The following is a 12,869-nucleotide window of genomic DNA, read 5'->3' as shown; positions in this document are numbered from 1 at the left end:
TCTTCTAATTTCATTGATATGTTCTACTGTATCTATGGTTTCTACCTCATCGATCTCAACTCTAATTTTGATTATTTCCCTTCTTATGTGTGGAGTTGGTTTGATTTGTTGATTCTCCAGTTCTTTAAGGTGTAGAGAGAGCTGCTGTGTTCTGGATTTTTCAATTTTTTTGAGGGAGGCTTGGATGGCTATGTATTTCCCCCTTCAGACCACCTTTGCTGTATCCCATAGGTTTTGGATGGAAGTGTCTTTATTGTCATTGGTTTCCATGAATTGTTTTAGTTCTTCCTTGATCTCCTGGTTGATCCAAGCATTCTTAAGCAAGGTGGTCTCTAGCTTCCAGGTTTCTGAGTTCCTTCGAAACTTTTACTTGTGATTGAGCTCCAGTTTCAAAGCATTGTGATCTGAGAATGTGCAGGGAATCATCTCAGTCTTTTGGTATCGGTTGAGTCCTGATTTGTGACCCAGTACGTGGTCTATTCTTGAGAAGGTTCCATGTGCACTTGAGAAGAATGAGTATTCTGTTGCTTTAGGGTGGAATGTTCTGTATATATCGATGAGGTCCATCTGGTCCAATGTGTCATTCAATGCTCTTGTTTCTTTATTGGTTTTCTGCTTGGATGATCTTTCTATTTCTGAGAGAGGCTTGTTAAGATCTCCAACGATTAGTGTATTCATATCAATATGACTCTTTATTGTTGATAAACAGTTTTCTTATGTAATTGGCTACTCCCATATTGGGGGCATAGATATTTACAATTGTTAGATCATCCTGGTGAATAGTCCATTTCAGAATGATGTAGTGTCCTTCTGGATCTCTGACTACAGTCTTTAGTTTAAAATCTAATTTGTCTGATATGAGTATTGCTACCCCAGCCTTTTTTTGAGGCCCATTGGCACGAAAGATGATTCTCCATCCCTTCACTTTCAGTCTGGGTGTATCTTTAGGTTCAAAATGGGTCTCTTGTAGACAACATATGGATGGGTCCTGTTGTTTTATCCATTCTGCAACCCCGTTCTGTTTTATGGGCACATTTAGGCCATTCACATTGAGGGTGATTATTGATAGATACGTTTTTATTGACATCATGTTACCTTTGAAGTCTTTCTTTCTGTAGATTGTCTCTCTATTTCTGTTCAATGCTATTCTTGGGCTTTTTCCTCCTTTAAAGAAGCCCCCTAATATTTCCTGCAGTATCGGCTTGGTGGTTGCATAGTCTTTTAAGCCTTGCCGATCCTGGAAACTCTTTATCTCTCCATCCATTTTGAATGTCAGTCTTGATGGATAAAGTATTCTTGGATGCATGTTCTTCTCATTTAGTGCCCTGAATATATCTTGCCAGCCCTTTCTGGCTTGCCAGGTCTCTGTGGACAGGTCTGACATTATTCTGATGGGCTTTCCTCTGTACCTAAGGATCTTCTTTGTCCTAGCTGCTTTCAGGAGGTTCTGCCTACAATTCTAATTCTTCATTCTTACTTTTAGGTGTCTCGAGGACTTTGAAGAATCTCTAATCTTGGGGGGGAAACCTTTCGGCCTCTAGTACATAAACGCTGGTTCCATTCATGAGATTTGGAAAATTTTCATGAAGAACTTGTTCCACTATATCTTCTAGACTTCTTTCTTTCTCCTCCCCTTCAGGGATTCCAAAAATTCTGACGTTGGAAGGTTTCAGGGCATCATTTATTTCCGTGATTTTCTTTTAGTGGCTTCTAAGCTGTTTGTTCCAGGCTTCTTCCTGATCCTTTCTCTCTATCTGTTTGTCCTCCATATCACTAATTCTATCTTCTGTCTCAGTTACTCTAGCATTGAGAGAATTTAGATTAGATTGGAACTCATTGAGAGCATTGTGAAGTTCATCCCTGGTAGCTTTCAGCTCTTCCCTAATATTGAAATCATGATCTCTGGTCGTTTTCATTTCAGCCCTAATCAATTCCGTTTGGTCACCCATGGCTTTCTCCAACCTAGCTATTGCTTGGATAATTGTTAGCCTGAATTCTCTTTCCGACATATTGTCTATGTTGATAGCCCTTAGCTCTGTTGCAGAAGGTTCATCCTCTGTATTTTTCTTCTGTTGGGCATTCCTGCTCTTAGTCATTTGGGTGATAGATGGCTGAATGGGTGTATCTGGGTGTATCGACTGTGGTGCAATCAAGGTGCACCCTGGAATGCTTCTGAGCAATCAGGGTTCCCCACCCAAATGAGAGGAAAAAGAAAAGGGAAAGAAAAAAAGAGAGGGAGAGAGATAGGAACAAAAAGTGAAATAGAAGAGAAGGTTTAGCCCAAATGGGTCCTAGGTAAGATTTATGAAGTATACAAACAGACACAGATAAACAAAAAGACTGATAAAAGTATATGAGAAGAGAAAATATATATATATATAATAAATATATATAATATAATAAAATATATATATAATATATATATATATATAATAAAATATATATAATAAATATATAAATATATAAATATATATAAATATATATATATATACATATATATATATATGCAAATAAAGGAAGTACCTCGTCAAAAAGAACCCTACATATAAGATTTATATACTATCAGGACAAACACAAAATTATAGAAACACTGGTGGAAGAAAAAGATGGGAGAGTGGTTGTAAATTCTCGGTGTGGGTGAGGAAGGTTGTTTTGATTCTTCCTGAATGTATCTTGATATCTTTGTTAAAGGACTCAACTTTCCCAAGATAAGGGGGGATTAGGAATTGGTTTGCCTATAGGTGTGGCATTGATTGGGGAAAGGGGATTACCTTGAAGTTTAACTCTATATGAATATTAGAAAATAAAAATTAAAAAAAGGAATAAACTGGGGCACCTGGGTGGCTCAGTGGGTTAAGCCGCTGCCTTTGGCTCAGGTCATGATCTCAGGGTCCTGGGATCGAGTCCCGCATCAGGCTCTCTGCTCAGCAGGGAGCCTGCTTCCTTCTCTCTCTCTCTCTGCCTGCCTCACAGTGTACTTGTAATTTCTCTCTGTGAAATAAATAAATAAAATCTTAAAAAAAAAGGAATAAACTAAACTAAAATTAAAAAAAAAAGAAATTTAAAAAATAGAAATGCAAAAGGAAAACACAGGTGTATGTATCAAATAGTTCAGGTTAGAAGGTTATGGAACTTGATGTACTGCACATCTTACTTTGACAGTAAATAGGTTTAAAAATTATCTATATAATAATAAAAAAATTAACTATATAAAAAAATTAGCCAGAATAGTGGGATAGAATTATTAATAAAAATTGTCCTACGAAGTAGTGGTGGTTGTTCTTTTGTCGTCTTTTTTTTTCCCTTTCCCGGTTGGTTTCCTGGGGGAGGGGCCTGCCACGTGGGTTTTCAGTCCCTGAAGTTCTCTCAGCTAAGTCCTCCCGCCTCCCTCAAGGGGGTGGGTTCTGAGGAAACTGTTTTTTTCAGGCTTTTGTTCTCTGGAGGTTTTTATATTTGTTCACTTTTGTTTTTCTCTCTTGCCTTGACCGCTTTTTGATAGTTTTTGTAGGTTTAGAGGAAAGCAAACTGCACCCTGACCTCCCTCTCAGAAGCCTCAGTCAGGCTGCAGAGCCCATATAAATCCCCCCCTTGTCCGCTGGCAGAGCAGGTTCCCAGTCGCGGTCCCCCGGGACTCAGGATTTTTTGCTTGTACCCAAAACCATGGCAGTGGCCACTGTCTGGACAGCTCCAGACTGCCAGAGAAGTTCCAAGCAGTGATCACACACTGAGATTTTCCTGCTGGCCGGGCTGGGAGTGCCTGGTCTTTAGGATCCTAGAGCACCTGGCTGGCATTTGTGTGCACCTCTAGCCCACCCCACCAATTCAGTCTTTTTTCTCTTGTTCTCAAAAAAATATGTATATGTATATATGTATATGCATGTATGTATGTATAAATGGTTGATTTCAAGATACACAGTTAATTGTGAATGTTTATAGGAAGGGACCATGATTATATTTTTTATTTTGTCACAACTGCAATATATTGTCAATTGCTGGTCAGCTTGTAAAGCTGCACTTACTAATACTGATTTCAAGGATAGTGAGCACTCTTAAGCCTCAGATTCTATGACTTCTGAGACTCCAAGGAATAAGAATTTTTTCCTGGAGGACAAAAGTGTTCATTATTCTTGGCACAAGGTATACGCTGTCGATAGTCCTCCATCCCTTGTTAAAGGTGCATGTCTTTGTTCCTGGCAAAATTTGAAGAGTGCTTGCAAGAAGAGTGGCTTGAATTGAAAATCCTGGAGTGAAAGAGTGGGGTTGGAGTAGTCATGGGACAGAAGTTACTTGTTATTTAAGAAGTATCAGTGTTGGGACTGTAAGTGATCAGGAAAGTAAGGCATCCTGGCAGTCATTTGGTGTATGATGGGCAGCACTACACTAATTTCTCAATATTTCAGATCCCATGGGTCATGATAGGGAGGAGAGGAGAGGATAGAGTTGGTGCCCTCTGGTGTCTTCACTGACAAGCCCTGTCTTGTACACACAGTGGCTGCCTTCACAGTTGCCTGCAGCTCTTTACCCGAGGGTTTCCATTGGCTTCCTTGGCTTCTTTGGCCATGGCAGTGAGCTCAGGAGCCAGGTAACCAATGTCCATAAGAGCAACACTCATCTCGTGCAGGTAATTTTGCACTTGGATGGGATGACTCAGGGCTGTTCTGCATGTATTTAAAACGTTCCCAGTGGATGGAGACAGAGTTGCCCAAGCAGTGCCCTCTAAACTAACACCCTGTCCTGTGTGTTGGCTCCCTCCTTCTTCACATCTTAGCTCCCATCATTTCTTCCCACCAAAGATCCTTCCAGAGAAACTACTTATACTCACATCCTTGTTTTAGAGTCACTTTCTGAGGCACCCAATGCCTCATAACTCCTGGTGCTGCCAACAATGGTGGGTGTTGTCTCTCTGTGCCCCAGGAGAGGATCTACCTTTTAAAACACACACATTGGGGCACCTGGGTGGTTCAGAGGGGTAAGCCTCTGCCTTTGGCTCAGGTCATGATATCAGGGTCCTGGGATCGATTCCCACATCGGGCTCTCTGCTCAGCGGGGAGCCTGTTTCCTCCTCTCTCTCTCTCTCTCTCTCTCTCTCTCTCTCTGCCTGCCTCTCTGCCTGCTTGTGATCTCTGTCTGTCAAATAAATAAAATCTTAAAACACACACACACACACATTCTTGGGAGATCTCAAAGCTCAGTCATGAGAACCAACTTACATTTTTCCTTTGGGTAGGAGAACTGAAAATCCACGCATGCAAGGCAGTAGGGTGACCTAGATAATAGTGAGATTATTCAACTTGTCACACAAAGTGGAATGCTCAGGCTGGAAGGAGACATACATTGTAGTATCATTATCAGTGGTACTGTTACTGAGTTCAAACATCCTATCTCTTGAAGGTTCTTCTTTGACTTCCATTTTGTCCATAAGGGTACTTCTTGGTTATATGCTCACCCTCAACTCACGTCCAGTCCTTATCTTTGTATCCAGTCCTAGACTCACTGTCATCCAACCCTACCTCCCCTGCTCCCACTTTCCATGTCCCTTCCTCCTTTTCTGCTCTCCAAGGTTTCCCAAGATCCATCTTGGCTCCAGACTCCTACTCTTCAGGTGTTGGAAGATCCTTGGGTCCATCATCTCTCCTGATCCCCTCTAGTTAGTAGGAGGGGGTGTGAGTATGAATGAAGGTCTTGCTCTACCTTTCCTTATATCCTGGCCCTCCAAGGGGGAATGGGCCCCAGTCTGGAGTCCAGGATTGCCTGGATATTAGTCTATTTCAAAGAAGGAATTGAATTCAACTATAATTATACATTGGAAATAAAGGAAGTCTCAATATATTTCAAAAGAATGAAACCCACAAGAGTTGTTCTTTGATCATAATTGCAAATGTGCTGGATTAATCAAGAAAGGATAACTAGGATTTCCCCATATATTTGGAAATTGAATAGCTTTTTGAATAAAACTGCAAAAGGGAATCTCATAGGAATAACCAGTATGTTATGAATGAAAATGATACTGCATATGTGGCATTAACATAGACTTCCAGGGGGGAGACAAGATGGCAGGGAAGTAGGAGGAGGCGCCCTTTCAACCTTCTCCCTAAAGTGAGCTGATTACCTTCCAAAGATCTCTAATCACCCACGAAATCAGCCTGAGATAAGAATTATACACGTCTGGATCTCTACTGGAGCAGAAGACGCCAGTGGGCAGGTAAAGCGGAGTGGGAAAGTCGGACTGATATCAGAAGATAAACAAAAGGGGGAGGGAGCCTCCAGAAGCGACCCATTGGAAAGTAATATCCCAATACGCGAGTGCCCTGCACCTGGGGACCAGCATTAACTCGGGAGTCTGGTAGAAAGCACTCAGAAAGCAAAGGATCACGGGGGGGGGGGGCGGGGGGATTGCGGGGATGGGGTTGTTAGGGTGGGGGCTTGTCCCAGACCCAGGACAGTTACCCCTGGCGCAGAGCCAGAGAGAGTGCAGCAGAGAACCCAGGTCCCTGAACCACCAGTGCGCCTGAGAGTGCATGGCGCTTGGCTCCCATGAAGCTCTGGGAGGCTTGCCAGCCAACAGAAGCAAAGCCTTTTTGCAGTCCCCACGCAAGTGCCCTGCTGTGCCATCAGAGTCCGAGTCGTGCCCCACACCCTCCCCTGAGAGAGGCTAGAAGGAGATGGAGAATCTTTTTTTAAAAAGATTTTATTTATTTATTTGACAGACAAAGAGATCACAAGTAGAGAGAGAGGCAGGTAGAGAGAAGAGAGAAGCTGGCTCCCCACCAAGCAGAGAACATGATGTGGGGCTCGATCCCAGGGCCCCGAGACCAAGACCTGAACTAAAGGCAGAGGATTAACCCACCGAGCCACCCAGGCACCCGAGAGGGAAAATCTAAACAGACTCCATGCTCAATGTGGAGCCTGATTTGGGATTAGTCTCATGACCCTGATATAATGACCTGAGGCAAAAATCAAGACTCTGATGCTTAACCAATTGAGCCACCAAGGTGGTCCCCCCATATCAAATCTCTTTTATCCCCTCCAGTAACCTCTAAATAGCCTTTTTGGTATTAATCATTCTAGTATTACAACCATGATTTTTCCCTCCATGAGTAATTAGCCCCTGGAATGGCAGGCACCAACTTCATAGAGCGCCATGTAAGGACACACCCATTCTAGATTAGAAAACTACATTATGATAGAATACAAAATGTTATATATGTTTTACCTTAACATAAAACATCTGTAATTGCTCTTTCTGTGATTTCTATGTTGTGTATTACTCAATTTCGGTAACATAAATGCTATTATTTAAATAAAACAACAGGGGTGCCTGGGTGGCTCAGTGGGTTAAGTCTTTGCCTTTGGCTCGGGTCATGATCTTGGGGTCCTTGGATGGAGACCCGCATCGGACTCTCTGCTCAGCGGGGACCTTCTCCCCCCCGCCTATCTGCCTACTTGTGATCTCTCTCTGTGTGTCTAATAAATAAATAAAATGCTTAAATAATATAAATGAATAGATAAATAAATAAATAAAACAATAGAAGAGAATAGGTGTCAATTACTAGTAAGTAATGGTAGGAATAATTATGCTACATTATGCATTAAAAAATAAAATAAAAGATTACTAATAAACTTTTCACTTTGTAATAGGTTTAGATTTACCAACAAAACCAAATAGAAAAGAGAGGACTAAACATTTCCATACACCTAACACAGTTTGCAAACTATTTTGCTTTTTTGTAATTCTTTAATTCCAATATGGTTCACATATATTAGTTTCTGGAATACAACAGAGGGATTCAACACTTTCATGCATTCTCTAGGGCTCATCAGGACAAGCAGCTCCTTCATCCCTATCACCTACTTCACCCATGCTGGCAACCATCACTTTGTTGTCTGTCGTGAAAAGTCTGGATAAAAGAGCTCAGACTGAGGCAGGAATCCACCAAAATCCTAGAGGAGAACACAGGCAGCAACATCTTTGACCTCAGCCACAGTAACTCCTTACTAGATGCACCTCCAAAGGCAAGGGAAACAAAAGTGAAAATGAACTTTTGGGATTTCATCAAGATCAAAAGCTTCTGCGCCACAAACGAAAACCGTCAACAAAACAAAGAGGCAACCCACAAAATGAGAGAACTTATTTGCAAATGACACTACAAAGGGCTGATATCCAAGAACTATAAAGAACTTCTCAAACTCAACACCCAAAAAACAAATAATCGAGTCAAAAAATGGGCAGAAGATGGGACCAGACACTTCTGCAAAGAAGACATACAAATGGCTAACAGATGCATGAAAAACTGTTCATCATCATTAGCCATCAGGGAGATTCAAATCAAAACCACACAGATACCACCTTCCAGCAGGTAGAACCGCAAAAACTGACAAGGCAAGAAACAACCAGTGTTGGAGAAGTTGGGAGAAAGGAGAACCCTCTCATACTGCTGGTGGGAATGGAAGTTGGTACAGCCACTTTGGAAAACAGTGTAGAGGTTCCTCAAAAAATGAAAAATGAAGGATGTGATATTTTACACCAGGGCTGAACCTGTTAAAAAAATTACATGTGGCCAAGTGATCCATGTTGCTGGCTCAATTGTTCTCAGGATACCTCATTTTTCTCTTCCTCCCCTTCATCCTCTTCAGCAGTAACTGGACAATCAAATATTTCATTTTATAAAGACATTTCAAGACTGGAAGGATGTAGAGTGAGTTCAATGAGTTTCAGGCTGAAGGAAAAAGATGACAGTAACATGGAACCCCCATATCCTGGGGGACCGACAGGTTTGCAAGATGGGTGGCCCATCACAGTATTAATTCTTCCAATACTGGGGACATTGAAGTGAGTACACATGAGCCTAAGTAATGCCTTTCTGCAGCCTGGATGGGGTGCGGGGTCTCTGCCTCAGGGATTTAGAAGGCCAACAGTTGTTCAGGGTCTTTTAGAGCTGAAGGATTAATCTGGATTGCTTGATTGACTCACTGACTTTATTTATGATAAGAAAATGTTGGTCACAGTTTCACGACATAAAGAATTGAGGCAGGCAGTCAATACCTTAACATCTGCTCTCCAGGGTTATGTTTTTAAAAGACTGGATGTGTAGAAAACAAATCTGACTTAGGCACCAGCCAAAGGTTTTTAGCTCATGGGTTGCAGCTGCCAATACACAGGGGCCATCTCTGGCTCACTGATATCACAGATCAGAAACAGAATCTGTCACAACGAAGATGTAATATTTCATCATGAAGGGTTTTGTTTGTTCAAAACAAAGTTCACAAATTATTCAAACTAATAATTTATTATGTTGTGCTTTGTAGCAAATGAAAAAAAATATTTTAAAATGAAAGAATATTTTGGGAGTGATTTAGATGTTAAGTTTTGTGCAATAAACAATTTAAATCTTAGGGGATCACAAGAAAATATTGAAAGCCCAAACTCTGGAAGGATTCTGAATTTAGAGTATTATAGATTATTATACTGTTTATATGCCTAATCATATAGTGATAGTAAGATCTAGTCTTATATGTATAACAAAATTCAAAAATAATTTGTAATGCTACTACAACATTATATTAGACCTGAAACACTATTAAGAATATTCAAAGCAAAATGCTATCCCCTGGTTATTGACGGGAAAACAGGTAAAGCCCATCAGTGAGGAAAAGCTTCAATTATAAGAGATGTCATATTAAGAATGGATAAGGGGGGCACCTGGGTGGCTCAGTTGTTAAGCATCTGCCTTTGGCTCAGGTCATGATCCCAGAGTTCTGAGATCAAGCCCCACATTGGGCTCCCTGCTCTATGGGAAGCCTGCTTCTCCCTCTCCCACTCCCTCTGCTTGTGCCTTCTCTATGTAAAACTAATAAATAAAATTAAAAAAAAAAGAGAATGTCATAAGGGGAGCACCTGGGTGGCTCAGTGGGTTAGAGCCTCTGCCTCAGGCTCAGGTCATCATCCCAGAGGTCTGGGATCAAGCCCTGCATCGGGCTCTCTGGGGAGCAGGGAGCCTGCTTCCTCCTCTCTCTCTGCCTGCCTCTCTGCCTACTCGTGATCTCTGTCTGTCCAACTAATAAATGGAATCTTTAAAAAAATTGTCATAAGGGTGTGCCTGGGTGGTTCAGGGGGTTAAGCACCTGCCCTCTGCTCTGGTCATTTTTCAAGGTCCTGGGATCTATTCATGCAGCAGGCTCTCTGCTCAGCAGAGTCTGCTTCTCCCTCTGCCTAAGCCCCTCCATACATGCTCTCTCTTTCTCTGTCTCTCAGATTAATAAATAAAATCCTAAAAACAAAGAATTGGGTCATAAAGATAGATGATACATTGGTTGATTTTCTTAGCATGGAGAAGAAATAAGGTATGTTAATTTATGAAATCAATAAATGGTTAAAAAAAGGATACCGTCAAAAGATTGCTTATATCCACACACTGCATGTTAACTAAGTAGAACTTAAATAAAAATTTGAAAAGAAAAAATAATTGCCCATATCCAGACATAAGATAATGGAGCAACTGCAGCATGTTTGGAAAAGAATGGAAGACCTTTTTTCTTCCCTCACAATGATTACGTCCACTTGCACCTTGCTCAGAAAATAACCTTAAGAGGGACGTCATCTCCATTTAGGAGATGCAAACATGCATCTTTCATATTCCATATTTCAATATGCAAACTTTCAAAATTTCATACTTAGGATATATGATTTTTCCAAATTCAATGAACTTGGGAGATATTCTCAGGTCTTAGTCATAAACAGAAAATCTCCAATAAATACACTATAATTAGATGAAATCATACAGATGCATATAGATTACACTTCTTTTGTAATATGTCAAGGTGCATGATAGTTTTAAATGGGTGAGAAACGTTAATAGAGATGTAAACAACAAATCCTGAAGGGACATAAAGTTGCACGCTCACCAGAAGGTCTGTTTTCTTTACAAGTCACAAAGGAACCTAAAAGTAGGTGTGAGGCATGGAAAACTCAGGAAGAGCTATGAATATGATATCTGAATTAGAAATAAGCAACAAAGGGAAAAAAAGCGGGAAGTGCATGAATCAGTGGAGCTAAGCATCTATTTTAATATCTTCAACAAATAGCAGCTTTTTTTCAAATGCTGATTCACAAATTTTGCTTAGTACAATCTTTCGCATATTGAGAAGTGGTCTTGACACTTTGAACAGAAGAAATCTCAGTGGAATCCTGCGAAGGAGCTCTTACTGAACTCTTTTTAACCAACTTAAAACTGCTTAAGATTGTTACTGGCTCATGAGAAAATTAGAAAACATGGCAAATCTCAGTTGAGAATAAAGAGATAAGCAGGGGCACCTGGGTGGATCAGGTCTTGATGTCAGGATCCTGGGATCGAGTTCCACGTTGGAGTCCCCACTCAGTGTTGAGTCACCTTCTCCCTCTGCCTCTGCCTCCCCCTCCTCACCACTGTACTTACATAAAATCATTAAAAAAGAAAACAGAGAAAAGGAGATGAGGTAGAAGTCATGTTTTGAAGATATTATTGATGAGTTTCCTTCCAATGATCACGAGAAAGGATAAATAAAACAATTCCAGTTTTCCTTGTAAATTTAACCTTAAAAAAATGAGAGGTTTATGGAATCAGGGACCTGTCAAGTTTGCACTTGTTTTCCAACTACTGTAACATTGTTGGAAAAAAATAAACACTGAAAAGTAATAAAAGCATCAGTGCAGGACAGTCTGTGCTTTTACCTGGGGTACTGGGTCTAGCAGAACTCAGAGAGCGGGATCCCAGCTCCTCCTTCTAAAAGGTCCTGAAGGTCAATGGTTCTTGCATTCCTGGCCCAACCCAATGTAGCTCCAGTTTCTCTGAAGCTGAGTCACGATTTCTCCCCAGAAACAAGTCGGCATTGGTAAAAAAAAACCAACCACAGTATTTCTGTTGCAGTGTCCGTGACCTCTCAATCCAGAGACCCTTGAGTAAAATAGGGTCTTCAAATGCCATCAGGGACAATGAGGACCAAACTCTGGGAAGAGCCCCAATATGTCATCCCCTGTACTTTCTCACCTACCAGCATGTTCTGGGGAAGCTCCCAGAGCCCCCTACGCAGCACTCAGCCAACAAGGCAGCTTCTGTGTCACACCTCAGGAGGCAAGAAGTTACTGCAAAGGCCCCAGGTTCTCCCCAGGGCATTGGGTGAACCGGCTGGAAATACAGCTCTGGCTCTCTATCCTGGGGCAGTGAGAATGGAGCTGGATCCCATGACCTGGGAAGAAGGAGGGCTTTGCAGGATCCAGCAGCTCTGCTGCAGAAGGGATTGGGAAGAAAGGGCCTAAAAGGGGACAGAAGCATACACACCCAAATCCTCCTGCTGCTGATGAAGGGATGGGTCTCCTGTCAGGGACCTCTGCCCTGCCCATCCCTCAACAGGGAAACTGTGGGAGGACTGTGGGGCATCATGGGTCTTACCACAAACACTGCCACCATCAGCTCCACTCAAGGCCCCCCTGTGGTTGGGGGGCAGCTGGTGAGGTGAAAACCCTGCACAAAACCTGGATTAATGCAGGTCCTCCTCACCAGGCTCTCGGGGCCTCACAAGACACTTCATTCTCTGCTCACTGTCACAGTAGACCACTGCCTGGGGACAGCCACCTGTCCTGCTGATCATTATCCCCCTAAACAGCAGGTGCCATGTGCTCAAGAGGATCTGTCACCAGAGTTAATACAAACACCAGCAGATCTAAATTCAAACTGGGCCCCCTCCCCAGAAAGGTTCCTGGGGTCCCTGCAGTAGAAGTACCACGAAGGGTAATCTTGCTCTATCCTCCATCCCTGCACTGTTGCCAGGGTGATATCTGTGCCTGAAGGCTTCACCCTGTGCCCTCGAAGGAGAGGGACTGTAGGTCCCCCTGA

Source organism: Mustela nivalis (assembly GCF_964662115.1).
Source record: "Mustela nivalis genome assembly, contig: HAP1_SCAFFOLD_448, whole genome shotgun sequence".
In the NCBI taxonomy this organism is placed as follows: domain Eukaryota; kingdom Metazoa; phylum Chordata; class Mammalia; order Carnivora; family Mustelidae; genus Mustela; species Mustela nivalis.
This window is presented reverse-complemented; position numbering follows the sequence as displayed.